At 37.2% G+C, this 14,880-nt stretch overlaps 1 protein-coding gene across 1 annotated transcript in view; it reads right to left on the reverse strand.

Moving 5' to 3' along the window:
• Window positions 1-14,880, reverse strand: part of CPA6 (carboxypeptidase A6) — a 521,176-nt gene that overhangs the window by 451,567 nt on the left and 54,729 nt on the right. Inside the window, exon 2 of the mRNA XM_019822757.3 lies at window positions 12,036-12,149. The gene's annotated coding sequence lies outside the window, so the exon portion shown is untranslated. The remainder of the gene's footprint in view (window positions 1-12,035; window positions 12,150-14,880) is intronic.

Here is a 14,880-nt window from a genome sequence, read left to right on the forward strand (position 1 = left end):
AGAGCAGTCGGCTTGATTGTGTTCTTCCACTATTTGTAGAAGTAGCCTTTATAATGCATCTACAAGGATGGAGAAGATCCATATGCAAGAGGAGGAAATGGTAGGCAGCGATTGAGGATCATGGGAGATGTTGAGGGGGAATAGCTCTTATGTTTGCCTTTCTCTCATGATTGACCATGGCCTCTGTGCCTTGTGTGGGATTAGGTTAGAATAGTACAGTAGTGATAGGGTGAGAGCATTCACACTGGAAAATATACAGAGAACAATTGTGTATTAAGCTTTGTTATATATACCTCACTCCCATTCTGTTGGGTGTCTGTTATGTCTAGTTTATACCCTTAGCATCATTTCATCCATATAAAAATCTAACATATAAATGCTTAACTTTTGAAAGTTACATTGTTTCTAAAATAAAATCTGTTTGAATGTTGAAACCTTCAGCTACCATCCTTTCCTCCCTTTCCCCCTAAAGTCCCTCATATATACTGACTTATCCTTAAGAAGTAGCATTTTCTTGAAATCATTAGTAAAGATTAATTAGATACTTCCTCAGTTGCTTAGACATGTGTATTAAGACACAAAAAATAGAGCTACTCAGCATTTATGGTGCAAAGAAATGTGCATTATTTTTAAGTAACTTGGTGTTGAAGCATTGCAGTTTTTGTGTCTCCCATATGTGAGGTAAAAAATCTGAGACATTCATTAGTTTTGTAAGTGTCATTTAAAGGGGAAGAAAATAGAGACTTCTGTGCATTTAAGGGAGTGATAATTCACACATATATTTCTGGCTTGTAATTTGAGGGAAAGAGAATAATGTTTTTATTTGGGGCATGTACTTCTAAGAATAAGCACAATATGTTAACAAGGCAAGAGAGACTCAGAATACTACGTTATCCTTCTTTTCTCCAGAATAGGCTAATGATTTACCATTCAGGGCTTTCTCCTTTGCATTTTCCCGTCTTTGCAGAAGATGTCATAAAGTTTCACAAGCCCCTCTTTGATAATCCACAGCTGTTTAGATTTCTCTTGAGTGCACCCGCTCACATTCCCTGCTCAGGGTTTAGCCACTACAATAGATCACCTGAGCTTCAGTGTGCTCCCCTCTGTCCTCTCAAATAGCCCCTGGGCATAGGGGACAGAGATCTCACGTAGCAGAGGACTCGTGAGTTTTTTCAAGAGACAGCCTGCTTGGTGAGGTCACTGAACAGTCCTGAAAGGGTCCTTGATTGAAAACTTTGTGGTATGGTTTCTTTTCACATGTTCTTTAGAACAAGGAACAACCCTTTTGACATGGACTTTCCTCTCAAATATGTCTAGCACAGTGCCTGAAATGTAAAAGGGCTTGATAAATAGTATCTTTCCTCTTTTTCCTGCAAGAGAGTTATTATTTAAAAAAAAAGAACTACAGGGAAGTTTAGAAAAGCACGAGTCCATGTATAGCTGAGAAATGTACAGAAATGTTTTGGGGGGGGGCGCCTGGGTGGCTTAGTCGGCTGAGCATCTGACTCTTGGTTTTGGCTCAGGTCATGATCTCATCGTTTGTGAGATCGAGCCCCACTTCGGGCTCTGTGCTGACAGCATGGAGCCTGCTTGAGATTCTCTCTCCTTCCCCCCAACTCTCTCCCTCTCTCTCAAAATAAATAAATAAACTTAAAAAGAAGAAATGTTTTGTGGATGAGGCTGAGTTGAGTCAAGCACTGAAGAACAGGTTCACTCATTCATTTGACAGATGCAGGAGCCTAGCCACTACATTTCAGGTACTGCTACACATGAGAATACAATGGTGACCAAAAATAAACACAAGAGTTTACGATTTGGGGAGGCAAACATTCATCAAATGACATATAAATAAATATAAATTTACATGGCAAGCAACCTAAATGCCCAAAAGGAAATGGTGGAAATAAATTATATGTCCTCTTGATTTGATCTTATGTAGACATTGAAATTGTTTCAAATAATGTTAAATCATTACAATAATACTGGATATTTAAAAAGTGGGGCATAAAAGTATAAAGGATAATCCCTATTTTATAGAAACAAATGCATGCTTGCCTATGCATAGGGAAGTTGATTATATACCACATTGAATAGCTGTTATCCCTGATGAGAAGATTTTGAAGCACAGACCGTGTTCTCACTAGAGTAACGTTTTGCCAGGAGGCATTGTTATCTATTGTTTGAGTTTACAATTAGAGCCTCTGCATGCTTCAATGAGGAACTAAAGTTTTAACATGCCTTCGCTCCCTTTCACCTGTTTCTTTTTGGTTTTGATGTGTGGGGAGTAAGGTAAAGATCCCTGAGAGAATAAACTTTATTTTTTTTTTCCTGAGAGCGTAAGCTTTAAAATTGTAAATAAAACATGCTTTCAGTGGTCTTATCTATGTAATAATGTATTAATAAATTATTACCTGGAATTTTGTCTGAAAGAACCAAAGAATGTTTGGTTTTACCTTAGGAAGAAACCTAGCTTCAAAGAAATTCAGTTTTGGTGAATTTCTCCTATGAGACTTGAAGGGCTATGAGAGATACTACTAATGTTCACTGATACCTTGTTCTATTCTCCTTCAGGGGCACACACAGGGGGACTGTTCTTTCCTGACTGCTTATAGTTAGATGTGTCCCTGTGAAGAGTTTTGGCCAATGGTGAAGATCCTTTCTGATTCAGATTTTACAAAATGCCAGTAAGAGACCCACCAGTTTGGCTCTTCCTTGTGAAGCAAAGGTAGAAACACGTGCTGACAGGAAGACTCCTTCAACTTGGGTCCCTGAGTGACTACTGAGCAGAGACCTACTAACCTCTCCCTACTGCTCCCACCTACCACCACCCCAGGCCCACGTTGGACATGTAATATAAGTGAAAGATAAACCCTTGTTGCTGAAGCCACCGAGATTTAGAGCATTTGGGGTTACCATAGCTAGCCTAACCCAAATGACACAGAAAGCAATTTCAGCTCTTTTTTCCTGGCATTGGCTTCCCCAAAGATCAAAAAAGCCTCCTAAATATCTAAGTTTTCTATTATAACAGATTTCCATGATGCTGCCACTTTCAATGGACAGTGGAACTTTCTTTTAGAACAGAAGACAACATTGTGGGGAAGATTACATGAAATGCCTGGAGAATGATTTCCTTCTGTGATTTCTAAAGACTGTGTGTATTTAGTGCCAAGTACCCACATGACAAATGAAGAATTCAATCAAATGTCTATGTGATCTCAAGCATCTCTGGATGGTTGGTATCAGACAAAACATCTGGTTGACTGCTGGAACTGGAAAGTTCTGCAGTGGATATTTAGCATTGTCCATAAATAGGCCTAAAGTCAATAATGCAGCCGGAGTTTGGGCATAGAGATCTGTTTGGTGAAGTGGACTAGAAATAGATTTATGCAGAAAACAGACTAGATGTTTTGTTAAATGCCTTACAGCTCTAAAAGTTGGAGATTTGTTCTCCTGCTAAAAGATATCCCTTAATAGTCCACTGTTAGTAATAGACCAGTTTCTTTTTTTTTTAATACAAATTTCCTCTCTTAAAATGCAACTATGACTGAGATGATCATCAAATTTTGTCCTATACACATGAAAATCTTACAAGGAAAGATTGGGTGTTTACATAAGCTAAGGCAAGCTGTAAACTAAAAAATGGATAATTAGAGAAAAATATAAAGAGGGAAGAGGCAATCTCAGGGAGTGGGCAAGAGCTCTTCAAATTAAGTGATACAGACATCTCCCAAAGTTCTGTTCTTCTTATGGAGATGAAAACTTATTCTTTTTCCTCCTAAAATGGGATTTTCATACAAAATGTGCAGATGGATTCTGGAATTCCTGAGACAGACAGACAGATACACACACACACACACACACACACACACAAACACACAGAGATAGAGACAGAGACATAGAAAGGAAGAGTTTTTTTCATAATCAAAGACTCAGCATGTATGCCATGAATAAGAAAGTTGAAAAAAAAAAGAAAGTTGATCAACATTATGTTTGAAGAAAAAAGCATTGATTTTCATATGATTATTTGGGCTACTTTTCCACATTAAACAATATTTTAGTGCTAGCCAATGATTTCCACTTTTGAATGTACTGTTCTCCAGAAATTGATGCAGTTTAGAGAGGCAGTGGCTGTAATCACGGCTCCATCTCCCCGAAGCAGAGAGTCCCGGTCTGCTTCATAATTGTCTGCCAGTCTCGTGTCTGCCTGGTGTCAGCTACATTTGTTCTGGGAAATTTGCTGCTCCATTGCTGTTGGCCTCACAAAAGGATCACAAATACTTCAAGGTCATGTACAGTGTCCTCTGGAACCAAGTGGAGGAAACCCCATTTCCTGCTAGAATCAGTTGAGCTTCTGGTACAAAAGGTCACTATTGGCTACAACCTCTTGTGTGGCTCTGGAACTCACTGAGGGAACTGGTCCAAGCAGACATGGGTGTGGAGCAGGAATTGGCCTGCCATTAATTTACTTGGCCTCATGCTGATGAATAATAATGACTTCGATGTCACCGATTTTTATCTAATGGGGGCATAAAGGATTTTAAATCCCCAAACTCCCATCAACTTCTATGCAACTAATTGAAACTTAAAGCACTGGCATTTTTCTTCCTATTGTTGCTTAGGACAGCTATTTAATAGAAAATATGTAGAAATGTCTGGATGTAGATAACATTTCAACTGATTTGATTATAATCAGATTCCTGCATCCCTTCCTTCAAATTACTGAGGGTGATTGTTCAGAATGATAGTTTTACATTGTATGTCTCAATGTAGCTAATCCAATCTCATCATTGTTTTAAAGTATTAAAACTCCCAGAGACCGATTCCTCTTCCTCCTCCTCTTCCTGCTTTGTTTTTCCTTGTAAGCAATGCACTGCAGTCTATAGAGCTAAGCTGGTAATAAACATGTGATTATAGTCAGTAATCATTCCCCCTCCTTTTTTTTTTATAGCCAATGTCAGTACCAATTCTCCACCTTAGGTCATGAGTGTCCTGTTACTTCTGATCGCCAAACTTCAGTGCGTTGTCACTTGCATCAATCATTTTACTCTCTGCCTACTTTGGGAGATAGTCTTATTTGAGTTTCTTGAGTTTCTACGTCTTGCTGGGTGTGCCAACCCCCAGGCACATCCCTATGTGGCTCTATCACCCAGGCCTTTCCTCATGTTTGTTTATGCAGCTGGTAACTCGTGAGATGAGGTAATATTTGGGCATAGAGCAGGCCAGCTTTCTTCTTGCTAGAAAAGCAGTGGATTCCCCAAGCTCCCCTGATGCTTGCTGTGCTATGAATAATGAAGTCCTTTGCATCTGACCCAAGATCTTGGGTCTTCTGCTAAGCACCCAGACAACTGTTATAGGCTAACTTTACAGCTTATAAGTGAGATAAAATCAAATCCAGAACCAATAGTCTATAACAACTGGATTGCTTTTATATATGTGCTTTTGCCCCCAAATAGTAAGCCCCTTGAGATCAATAGTCTGAGTCATGTTTGTACTGCCTTTGGTAAACTTAAATAAACATTCAGTAAGTGTTCACTGGCAATGATGATATCAACTTATACCATGAAGGTGAAATTTTGATATCAAGACAGCAAGGATATCATTGTGGCAACCTGTAATGCCATAGGATGTCAATTCTTGTTTACTCCTTACTTATCCTAACTCGTGAAGTAGGTGATACTATGTTGTGGAGAGATTTTTCTGTAGGAAACAGATGTGAAGAATTAGACTACAATAAAGAGATATTGAGAATATTGCAGACATGGTTACTCCACACTTCTGTTCCCACCCTAGTGACAAACAGCTTCAGGAAGAGCAGTCATTTGCCATGAAGAAGAAAACTCACTTCAGGGGGAAAAAAGGAGGGACAGAGCCACTAGTCCTCTATATTAATACAGTAGCAAATCTTTGTCTACCTCTTTCCTATTTACTGAGGAGAAAGTGGCAGCTTTCTTTGAACTGAAAACCATCAAATGGCTGTCAAAGGAGCCCAGTAGGTGCAAAGATTCTCTGAGTTAATAAGTTACTTTATCTTTTTGAGGTAGAAATCACTCATTTCTCTAACAAGTAAATATATGAACTAATTTCCTTCTCATTTCAACAGACACTCTTGTAATGCTAAATGATGCACCAATATGGTATATTGCTATGCTAATTCTAGGCTTGGAAGGTGTTCCCAGGAAAGCAAACTTATTGGTGTGGTGAACATGAGAATTCCCGTCTCTTATCTCCCATGGCAGAGAGCATCATTGACCTAAAGCCCCAGCAACCTTGCTATGAAATCCATTGCCATGTTTGCACAAAGTTCACGCTTCTCAGGTGCTGCTCTCACTCAGTGAGTGTGGCAGGAATACGATAGCAGGTCCATTCCCGAAATGTGCGGGACTCTTCAGGGGTGACTTTGGTTCAGGATGCCCCAACAGCCTTGTGGAACTCCCCTTAAAAGTGAATTTCCACCAACCTTACTTCCTTGTTTCTATTCCTCTCTGGGGATCAGATTTGCACCACAGTCTAATGGCTCTCCTGCCCTTCCCCAGCTCTCTCCCCATTTTCTCCCACAAGCATTAGCCCTAATAACTTTCCAGCATGTTCAATCCTGTCTTGGTATTGGCCTCTTGAAAGACACGGACTAACTAAATTGCCTCAGAAATTGCCAATGCTATTTGTTGAAAGTGTGGAGATTCTTAGAGCAGTTTGAGAAGTGCATATTATAATCTGAAATTATGAATACTGGATTTATTCATAATAATAAAACTCTGAGAGTTCCAGGAATTTGAGAGGCAATTATAATGAAATACAATTTATACTGTGAACTTCATATTTCAGCAGTTTTATTTTAAGTTTTTATTCTAACTCCAGTTACATTTATCAGGGTAGTGGTCTCCCAAATACATCCTTGGCTTTCTCAGACTATCCATTTGTTTACAGAGATTATGTGCCTGACATGTGCTTGCTTTCTCTTCCTACCACCTTCATCCCTTATTGTCTTATTTATCCTTCAAGATCAGTTCCAATTGGTTCTGTGAAGTCTTCCCAGCCTCTTCCTAAGCAGAGTATTTCTGTGTTTTTCTTGCTTACAAAGAACTATTATTTAGTATCTGACTCATCACAGTCACTTGCTATCATATTTGTTATATTACCATAAGATATTTGTGGGGGCGCCTGGGTGGCGCAGTCGGTTAAGCGTCCGACTTCAGCCAGGTCACGATCTCGCGGTCCGTGAGTTCGAGCCCCACATCGGGCTCTGTGCTGACAGCTCAGAGCCTGGAGCCTGTTTCCGATTCTGTGTCTCCCTCTCTCTCTGCCCCTCCCCCGTTCATGCTCTGTCTCTCTCTGTCCCAAAAATAAATAAACGTTGAAAAAAAAAATTTAAAAAAAAATAATAAGATATTTGTGTTATCTCTTCTGTGGTGGGAGTTTCTTATGGGGGGTTGTGTTTTATAAGTATATGAGTCCTTCTCCTTTCAAAGAGACAGACCAGTGCCAAGCTCACAGTATATGCTCTGAGCACACTTAGAGAGTTGAATGCAACTACTTTCTTGGTCACTGGCTATTTAACAGGGAAGCACCTGACAGGTTAGCAAATTAGAGCCCACCAGTGGGGATAGTTCTTGCTTTTTTCTTTTTTTTGCCTGTCTCTTGACTGCTGAGAAATAGTGCTAATCATAAAGTTATATAATGTTCCGTACCAATACTTTTTAAAAAGACAAACATTAATGATTTAAGACCAGTAAATTGAATCTTTGAATTTGAAATTATAACTACCTTCTACAAGCAGAGACAGATCTGACTTCTGACTTTCCCCTCAAATTCTTTCCAAAGGGAATGCCAAACTCCATATTCTATTCCCCTCCTCAGTATGTTGCAGCATTTTCTACATTATCTCAACATATTCCCCCTCATACTGGACTTGTTAGGAACTATCAGAATGATTTGTGTTTCTGTGGAGAAAAACCACCTTTTCCTCCCCGGGGATTCACATCTGTTTCTCCTGTCTTCATGAGCCTCTGCCAAAGGCCTGAGATTGTTAGAGATTTAATATCTGGATCCTTTTGAAGTCAGAGCAGAGATCAGGTCCTGTCCTTTCATCTGGACACATAAAGCTGTGATGTGAGGAGAGAGACTTCTGACTGCTGCCAAATTTTTGTTAGCCTCTAGTCTTTGACTCTTGCCCGTGTCTCTGTGTTAAATTGCACTAGAGATGCAGAAACAGATCGGAGAATTTATATGTAAACAACAATGTCTCAAATGACCATTTTATTTTATGGCTTTGTAAAAGCATGATATGAACATATCGGTGTTCTTTTAAAATATCATGATATAACCCCCTGTGAATGTATTCAACTGTGTTTGATTGCAGGCTTCTGTAGAATAATTCAAATTGGGCTAAGCCTCCAAATTAGGGAATGGTGAAATTTGGGTAAGAAACTTCTGGCCACAAGGTAAGGCAAGATGAATATAGACTTCTCCTTTGTCTTCTCTATTCCTGCAAAATGTAATAGCTCTCTGTTGGGTGTATACAATTTTACTAGACATAATTGGATATGTTTTGGGCTTGATTTTAAATTCATTCATTGTAATAGAAACTCTGCAATTTTAGGGTGATTTGCAAGGTTTCATGTAAGAAGTTTGGCAGCAACTCAGGCCCTGTGGGAGGTAGGCTTAGCAAATATTTCTAAGGTTCCTCTCTGGTCCATATGTCTATATATATGGTACCCTATTTAGCCATCTACTTTACTATTTTTCATTATAAGAATGCATGAAACTTTCAGTGGGTTTTACAGAGACCATGAGTAGCCAGGGAGGAAGCATAATACTCATCTCTCTGATTTCAGATCTCCAAAATATAGAATTCTATCTCTCTTTTGCTAAGAATTAGCTTGGCAGTGAGCACAGATTTCCTTTCCTAAGACTCTCCCTGATCTAAAATCTCCTCTCTATTTCCTTCCTCCATTGAGCTAGAAGCATTTTATTGGGTATGGGGAAATGGTGTGTTGTAAATGACAGGGAATGTAAGCTTTATCTAATTGAAACTTCGGATATTTTTTCTTCTTTTATATCTGAATCTAGCCTTCTGCACTAAAAAGCCAGAATTATTGCTAACTTTCTTCTCTGTTTCCTTTATTACTCTTCACAGTTTAGAGCATTCATTGATATGTCATTGAACAGAGATGAATTTGTGTGTCTTTGTCAAGTTCCTGTAATAATCCACATGTCATGTGACCTATGTCAAGATATAATCTTCAAAAATAAACAAGTAACTCACAACACATGCAACAATTAATTCAACATGGATCAACAACATAAATATAAGAGCTTTCTTATATCTAAGAGTTTCTTAGAAGAAAACACAGTGGTAAATCTTCACGACCTTATATTTTGGCAATGGATTTTTAGATCTGACACCAAAAGCATGAACAGTAAGAGAAAAAGAACAGATAAATTTGACTTCATAGAAATTTAAAAAATTGTGCATCAAAGGACATTATCAAAAAAGTGAAAAGATAACCTACAGAAGGGGGAAAATATTTTCAAACCATTTATCTGGTAAGGATTTAATATCCAGAATATATCAAGAACTCCCAAAACTCGACAAGAGAATAGACAAACAACCAATTAAAAAAATGGGCAAAGACTTGAACAGACATTTCTCCAAAGAAAATATACAAATGGGCAATAAACACATGAACAGATGTTCAACATTACTAATCATTAGGGAAATGCAAATCAAAACCATAATGAGTTACCACTTCATACCTACTAGGATGGCTATAACTTCAAGAAAATGGAAAAATAACAAATGTTAGGGAAACTGAAACCTTCATCAATTGCTGGTGAGATTGTAAAAAGGTGAAGCTTCTGTGTAAAACAGTTTGATGGTTTCTCAAAAAGCTAGATATAGAATTATCATAAGACTCAGGAATTACACTCAAATCATTGAAATCAGGGGTTTAAATAGATACTTGTATACCAATGTTCTTTGGAACACTGGAACATTATTCACAATAACAGAGAGGTGGAAACTACCCAGTGTCTATCAACAAATGAAATGGATAAACAAAATACAGTACATACATAGGATGGAATATTGTTAAGCCAAAGAAAGGAATGAAGTTCTGATACATGCTACAGCATGGATAAACCTTAAAAATATTATGCTTAGTGACAGAGGCAGATGAAAAAGGACAAATATTGTATGACACCACTTATATGAAATATCTAGAATAGGCAAATTCATAGATAGAAAAGTAGGTTAGAGTTTACCAAGAGTTGGGAGAACAGGAGAATAGGAATTACAAAATCTCTATTTGGGATGATGAAAGATAGGGGTGATGGTTGCACAACATTGTGAATGTAATTAACATCACTGAATTATAACCTTAAAAATGATTACAATGGCAGTCAATAAATAAATATGTGGGGTCACAAGGGTGGCTCAGTCGGTTAAGCATCCGACTTTGGCTCGGGTCATGATCTCATTGTTCTTGAGTTCGAGCTCTGCATTGGGCTCTCTGCTGTCAGCGTGGAGCCGAGCCCACTTCGGATCCTTTACTCACATGCTTTCTAGCTCTCTTTCTCTCAAAAATAAATAAACATTTTTAAAATTAAAAAATAATAAAAAATAAGTGGTTTTGTTCCCTTATATCATATAGACAAGCCAAATTTGAAAGATGAGTTTAAGCATTAGTTTAAGGCTAGTAGGAACTGATATTTATTCCCAGGAAGATAATTTAGAGTAGAAACAGCAGTGTTTCATAAGACGTGTGAGAAGACATAAATATTTCACCCTTTGCTAGGTTTCCTGTGCCTAGAAGAGAATTCTCTGAAAAAAGCACAGAAGGTTCACTTGAACCTTGTTGTCATTGATAGCTGATGAAGACAATCCACATCAGAGGGTATTTGTGTTGGTGGAAGTTTTCCATTAGCTTCATGTGAGTTTTTCTATAGGAATTAAAAATTTACCTTAAAAATTTTTATATCTTTGTCTTAGTTACTAAATCTAACAGTCTTTGTCAATATCAACAAAACATAATAGATTTCACAAGCGCAAAAGTCTTTACTCAACCTTCCTTCCTTCCTCTCTTCCTTCTCTTCTCTTCTCTTCTCTTCTCTTCTCTTCTCTTCTCTTCTCTTCTCTTCCATTCCCTTCTCTTCCCTTCCCTTCCCAACTTCAGAGTTGGTAACAGGATCTACTAATACTCTTAAAATAAATAACTTTATTTCTGCTTGGATGACCACCTGGATTTGGACTAAACCTTCTTAACTGTATAACACCTTTCTTCAGGGAAATCTGAAATCTTTGGATTTATTCCTGTTCTAATTTCTTTTGTAATCTTAACCATTTTGGAAGATAAGGGAGATGACAGAAGTGAAGAGAAAGAATAAGAAGTAGCCAATAACTAATTTTTTATCCACTTGCATGGTAGCTGACCAGCACATTAAAAAATATCCAGAATTGTGCTTCTTGATGCTAACATACCCTTATTTGGGATTTGCAAAAAAAAATTTATGGAAATAAAAAATTATTTGTAATCATATAAAAGCTATGTAATCATATAAAAGCTTCATAATATAAAATGGTATATTAGAGATAAAAATATACACACAAAAACAAACATAGGCACATCACAATCTCAGATTTTTTTCTCAAGCTTGTGGTCCTGATATATAGTCTTTGAAGGGGATGTGATAAGGGCCCTGAAGGAAAAAGAGGAAGGGGGAGATATATATATATATATATATATATATATATATATATATATATACATATATACACATTAAAGATAAAAGATACATATGTAACTTAAGGATAAAATATCTGTTATGTCAGAAATTGAATGAGGATAAACAAAAACAGTGACTTTGATTGCTACTAGAAAGAAAACAGCTACAGTGAGCATAAAAGAAGAATGGGTAAAGAAAGATGAGTACAAAAAATGGGGACTTGTGGAACAATGACATAAAATAAGTGGGAGTAGGGACACTGGTGTCTTTCTCACATGCTTTCAAGAGGCTAGAGTGTTGTAGTGCTAGATTACCTGGGTCTTTTGCCTTTCAAAGCTATTTCTTCACTCTGTCACGCCTGTAGGTTCAGGAGCCTCCTCATCCTCCAGAATACATGGGCACTCATGTTCATGTTGCTCTAGTTTCTGCTGCAAAATTGTTGAAAACCAGAATGAGGGCTCCATCATATTCTAAGAAGTCAAAACACCTCAAATACCTGGGGGATACATAACCTCTATAGCAAATTAAACATTTCACAAGATATTTTAACTATTGCAGTCAAAATAACTTCTCTATCAGAAGCAACTGACCAATTTGACCACTGCTTTACATGATCTTCTAAGAAGGCTGTTATAGGTACAGTGTTTTGTCATTGACTCATCTGTTCATTGATTCAAGTACATGCTTTGTAATATGCTACCACCTACCTTTATGAGTACTTAGTTAGTGACTTTTTGATGTTACATGTCTTGAAAAGTTATACTACCTTTCAGACAATTGCTTTTTCCCCCCAGAATAGCAAGATTTTCACATGAAAACACACTGAATAAACATGGCGGTGCTTGGGGACACCTGGATGGCTCAGTGGGTTGAGTGTCTGACTTTGGCTCAGGTCATGATCTCACAGTTTGTGAGTTCAAGCCGTACATTGGGCTCTCTGCTGTCAGCCCAGAGTCCATTTTGGATCCTCTGTCTCCCTCTTTCTCTGCCCCTCCCCCACTTGTGCTCTCACTCAAAAATAAATAAACATTAAAAAAAAAACCATGGTGGTATTTCAACATTATGATTTCAGGCAAAGATATGCTTACCAATTCACTCAAAACAAGATTTTAGTGCAAGAACAGCATGTGGAACACATTTAAATTGCATACTGTGAAGGATGTACCCAAAATGTTTTCCTCTGTGTACATAAGACAAGGGAAAGAGATGAAACAAAGCATCTTCAGCTAGTTATTCACATGGGCTGTTCTGAAGTGTTCTGAAGTGTTCTTATGGTTATTTAGTCTTTATTTTGCCCTAAAGGTGTGTTTCTGTGCTGTAAGTTGAAGTGTAGATTTGAGTGCCAGACAACTATGAGTCTGAAAATGGTTGAAAATTTGGCAAAGAGAATGATGAAGAATAAACCCTCCAAAGAATGTTTCTCACCCCCCTTTTCTATAGCCCACCATCCACTATAAGTCTTTTATTACATTTTAAGTATGAGCTATACTTACTGTAAACTATAAATTACAAGAAGTTACTTTCATCATTTAATGCACATATTTTTCTAAGACTTTATGTATCTAGGGCTTTGGTATTGATAAAGCATAATAAATTTCCCCATCAAATTTAATGGATTTGTATTAAATAAGTTGTTTCACTTCTCTGACCTTTCCTTTTCTTATCATCTGAGCTTTCCTTTCCTCATCATAAAGTGGCCCTGGGGGTGCTGTGAGGTTTTAAAATAAATAAGTGAATAAATGGAAATAAATAAATAAATAAATAAATAAGTATCATGAGTAAATAGTTTTAAGCACTTTAGCAGCATTTATTTATATGCTGGTAAATGTTGTGTGAATCATAAATCATTTTTTATGCATTAAATTGCCTATGAGGTATTAAAACTTCATTCTTTGAAAATAAAAAAAAATAAATTTAATGGAGATCTTCATTTAATGGCTCTTCACTTGGTGGCAGCATTTCACAAATGAACTAAAGTCATTAAGCAAAGGAATACACTGATGGAATAAAACAGAGATGAGTAAGTTATAGCCCCATCCTTGAAGGAACTTGCAATTTTTTAGAGAAGATGAATAGATTTGTACATAAGAATACACAGTATGTAAAAAGTCATGTAAACGATACAGAAATAGGACTATATTTTTTACAAATAAATAAGCATACCTGAGCTTATACACCAAAACTACTCTTATCTCCTTTAAAAAGTTCTCCTGGAAAGTAAACACTGTCATTTCTCAAAAACTTATTTGATTAAAAAATGAGTTGTGATTACAAAGTAATAGGAATGGTGTCACAGAGAAGCACTGGGATGTAAAATGCCCAGAACACAGATAATTGATTTTTCCAAAGGGATGAATATCCTTAAGGATCTTTCCATGACCTACTTAAAGAAGAATATTTTCCTTTCAACATTTTCTATATAAGACAATAACAAGGTTGAGAACAGCTGATACAAAGAATTCAATTGCTAAAGTCCCACACAAGAAGTTAGGTTAAGTTCAGATCCCACAATGTGGACATTTTTGAAATGAGAAATAACCAAACACAAAAGGAAGTGACTTCGAATAAGCTGAATAGACTCATTCTAGGAGATATTCTTTTCCTTGCTTAAAACCATTGTGGGAGTCAGAAGTAGTCTAATACCTTTTTATTCCAAAGAGACAAGCATTTTCGGAGTATATTTGTGGACATTGAAGAATATTCAAAAGGAGTTTATATGGCAAGAGAAGTGAGGATAATGAATTTGTGTGTCTGAAAGGGGTCCACTATCAGCCATAAGCATTGGGACAAGTAAATGGTCACCTCATATGAACCAGGTCAAGATTCAAATTAAGTGAAAGGGAAGATAATACTGAGTCAGGACACAAAGAAGTTCTCTAATGGCATTCTAGACGCCTCTGACCAGGCTCTTCAGCATGCCCTATGATAATGCTAGTTAGCCTCAGTGCCATCAGACCCACTCATATGACTTGCATATTTTTGTATGTTTATTCCATAATGTGAGTTCATTTCTGTTCAACCAATTCTTTTTTGCCCAAAGTTTAATAAAAATGTAAACATAAAGGTTCTGTCAAGGGGAGGTTCTTGAACTGAATGGATATTGTATTTCTGATCTGAATGGTCATTGTATATACTCTTAACATTCAGATCTGCTGACAA

This window comes from Felis catus, chromosome F2 (genome assembly GCF_018350175.1).
Source record: "Felis catus isolate Fca126 chromosome F2, F.catus_Fca126_mat1.0, whole genome shotgun sequence".
In the NCBI taxonomy this organism is placed as follows: Eukaryota; Metazoa; Chordata; class Mammalia; order Carnivora; family Felidae; genus Felis; species Felis catus.